The sequence below is a fragment of the Mizuhopecten yessoensis genome, unplaced genomic scaffold (assembly GCF_002113885.1).
Source record: "Mizuhopecten yessoensis strain PY_sf001 unplaced genomic scaffold, ASM211388v2 scaffold433, whole genome shotgun sequence".
Taxonomy (NCBI): Eukaryota; Metazoa; Mollusca; class Bivalvia; order Pectinida; family Pectinidae; genus Mizuhopecten; species Mizuhopecten yessoensis.
Genome location: NW_018403544.1, coordinates 37,970 through 42,293, shown reverse-complemented (window position 1 = coordinate 42,293; position 4,324 = coordinate 37,970).

Here is a 4,324-nt window from a genome sequence, read left to right as displayed (position 1 = left end):
AAACTTATGAAACTTGCCAACAAGCGATTGGAGATACCACTAGCATTATAAACATCCCTTATCACAAGTCTAAACCACACTGAATCATCTTTTTTATTCTTTTATAAAACCAATAGCATTTCCTGCTTTTAAACAGAGCAATGGTTTCTTGAAAAACTCTACAACATCCGTGTTATAGTACTTTTGAAAGACGAAATACTGGCGAACTACACACTTCCGGACATTGCCGCACGTTCGTCACATTGAGAAATTCGAATCTTCGAGGTTCGATTGAGGGAGTTTGACTGTATTCTAATATTTCCGTAAATATTTTTTTAGATCTTTAACAAGTACCCTTAAAAAGAATACCATTGACTAGTTGGTCAATAAGGGCCACTTTACATGTTTTCCTCAAAAACATTTCTACTGACATGAGTTTTTTAGTCATGCATATCAAACTGAAGGAACTTCTTTAAAATTCCATGACAAAGGCAAAGCGGAACTATACTGAAGATACAATAGTGAGGATAACTGAGCTCCTGGTTAATACTGTCTTCGTTAATTCCAGTGGTAGGATTCAGTAGCGCCTTCACTTGGCAACAGATTTGCCTCTCTCCTTGCGATTCGGTTGTGTTTCCACCCGAGCATGAATTTATTGAATAGCTCACCAAAACTGATAACAAAACAAGCTCACCAAAACTGATAACAAAACAAGTTCACAAGTTTCCAGGTTATCGCTGTCACTACCTTGGTTCTCATTTGTGGACTTGACAGTATTTGGATTTGACCTAGATTGACACGACAGGTGCCATCGACTAAACAGAGTACGCTTACCCTACAATATCACATGATCTTATTCCCGAGTATTTATGTTCCTTATCTTGCATTTGTTCGTATTCTACCCTTGTTTCGCCGATTTGAGTTCTAATATGATTTTTTCACTATTCGTTATTCTCTTAATGAGATGGGGTTATATTTCAGTTATATATGTACCGAAATGACTCAATTCAGCTACGCTTTGTTAACACTTGGTCATAGATGTGCGAGAGTCTTTGACCCCGTCGTCTCGATTTAGAACTGGCCCAATGCGGCGTATCCAGATGTCTTCCTTTATCTGTCGCTTGAACAGATTGCTCTCATTTGTTTACCACCACTGATAGGGCGGGACATAATTTTGTGCGGAGCGTAAAATAATTCGAAAAGAAATGGCGCTTAGTTGTTGACTGCTACTATGTAATGCAGGTGTGCGAGGGGGAAAATCCCGATATACCGCTTGTCATGTGTAGAAACTGATCGACGTAGTATTTCAGAGAAGCGGGCAGCACATGTATTGGATTGAGGTTATTAAATAAGGATTTACACCATTCCTTGGATTTATTTCTCGAGTTTATCCGTGAAACCTGGTCATTTCTCGTGAGGATATAATTTGGTTTGGTCGCAATTTAACGGTGTAATTGCGACTTTAAAGCGATGTCAGTGGATAACTATGTGTCAGACAATCGTAATTAGGATTTCATTTTGTATATAAATCACTTGTCACCAATATTCAACCGAGGTATATCCAATAAGGACAAAGATTTGTGATTGACACGAGCTGAATGAGAAAAGGGGGTAACGGATTTCAGTCTGTTGTTATATCCCTTTGTATTTTTTAGTAAAGGAGACCCCTATTTTTTAATACTACAAGTAAAGCGATCCATGTCTCTGTGTTATCCCAGTCAATCACATGGTTTTTCTGTGTGGCATGATCTGTGATTGCGGATTTATTTATCTGGGACTCCGACTGTTTTCTTTCAGATGTGGTGAATTTCCTACCGTCTTGGGTTTCTGTATCTTTCCGGTGTTCACCAAGGCGGACCCAAAATAGCCTTCCAGTCTCTCAAATATACGACGCGTTGCAGTTCTTGCATCCGATTTTGTATACGCATTATGCGACGTTTTCTTTAGGCGTTTTATCCTTAGGGTGTACTAGGATATTGCGAAGCGTCTTGTGGGGCTTCATGGCTGTTGCTATGCAATGACCGCGATATATCCTCTGGATGGTTTCGTATATACCCTTTATATATGGGATGACCATTTGACCTTTGGTTTTGTTCTTATCCTTGATTGGCCCTTTCTTCTCCTTACTTTGACACTGTTTTTTACCCGTTTTGTCCTGTTGTTTCTGTGACTATTGTATCACATATGTTGAGAAATGTGCGTATGACACCTAGCTTCTGGTGTAAAGGATGGTGAGATTTTAAGTTCAGGTATTGGTCCGTATGGATCTTTTTTCTATAGACCAATACCTTCACGGTTCCGTTTTCTTTCTTTTTCAGTAGAGAGTCTAGAAAGGGCATTGTGCCGTTGGTTTCTTCCTCACATGTACATTTGATGTTGTTAGTGGCATCTATGGTGTTGATATGTGTGGTCAAATCTTTCTGTGACCTCTTCTTGATTATCTCAAGTATGTCGTCAACATAACGTTTCCATAAGCTATGCTTGCATTCTATGGGGGCAGTGGCTATTGCTTCTTGCTTCAGATGTTCCATGAACAAATTGGCAACAATGGGAGACACTGGACTACCCATAGCAATGTTGAAGCGTTGTTGACAGATGTTGTTCCGGAAACTAAAATATGTTGGTGTGAGCACAGACTCTAGCAAATCCATGATGTCCTGAAGGTTTGTGTTTTTGCGCCAGGTTCTGTCTAATTCTAAGCGTTTTCGAATGATTTTAAGTGCGTCTTCAATGGGTGTGTTGGTAAAGAGAGAGACAACATCACGTGAAATGAATTCTTCGTCTTCCTGAATCATGATGGTAGATATAGTTTCTGCTAGATGTTTTGAATTCTTAACATGGTGGTCCAATTTACCCACTAGCGATCCAAGAATGACTGCTAATGATCTGGAAACATTGTAACCAATGGGTCCAGTGTAGTCCACAATATGCCTTAGTTGGTTTCCATGCTTGTGGATCTGTGGTGTACAGTACATTCTAGGGGTGTTCTCTGCTGTGGGATACAGATATTTGTATTTGCCCTCGGTAATCTTGCTCACTTGTTTTAATTTTGATAGGAACCTATCCAACCCAAACGTTTAAAAGGCGTCTCAAAGCCCTCCTATCAAAATTAAAACAAGAGAGCAAGATTACCGAGGGCCAATACAGATATCTGTATCCCACAGCAGAGACTGGAGCCATCTAGATACGCCGCATTGGGCCAGTTATAAATCAAGACGAGGGGGCTCAAAGACTCTCGCACATCTATGACTAAGTGTTAACAAAGCGTAGCTGAATTGAGTCATTTCGGTACATATATAACAACTATTGTACATACCTTTCCAGCGTAGCTGAAATCGACATCGATTTTATGGACAACTCGTACACATATAACACCTTTGTGTGCATACGCTTCATTGGTCATTTGTCTGATGAAGGTGACAGTGTACATATCGTACTAGTCATCGAAACGTCACATAGGAAATGTTATTGGTTGTGTAAAAATAACTTCTCATAATCCATACTTACCAACCTGAGGATAATGTTTAGAAAACAAATTGTTTTATGATTGTTGTAAAATAAAAAAATAATTTTTTTTACCGACGTTACATACCTTGCAATGGTATAGTAGGCAGTACCTCCTACCTATACCTAAGGAGGGGATGTTAGCCAGATTATTATATCTACAGTAGCCAAGGTAAAATGTAGCATCCTGTATCAAAATCCGATAATCATACACAATAGTCAAAACAACATTCCTAAAACAGCAGAACACGAATTGTATATTGTTAACATTGTAATCAACTAATAAGGTCATTTTATTGAGAGATAGAAATAAGGTTTCATGATAATTGTTACATGTAAGATGTTTAGCACGTATGTCATTAAATACATATCTCTTTAGCAAAATTACTTTGGGAGGATCATCGAACCCTATCCCGCTACAGCACTCTACGACAGAAAAAAATGAAACAAACAGTTTTCAATATAAAACCCGACACCCAAAACAGAATGTTCAGCCCATTATATGTTGTATATTGATTAAATCAATCAGTGGCATGTACATTTCAAATGGTGAAATCTAAAAGCGATTTCATGATTTGATATGAAAACGATCATCATGAGAAAGTATTCATTTTGGTTTAATGGATATTTCATTTATTTATGTATCACCATTAACCAAGGACATTGTTATGTATACATTCACTTCATGGAACAATAATCCGTCAACTAATTTCACATGTTGACGCCCCTTCATGCTTGTCTGCGCCATTACGAAATATCGCCATAGCAGCGACAATCAATGTCACGTATATTACTCGCTGTCGCTGATGCCACATTGTCATAATGATCTAAGCGACTCGGA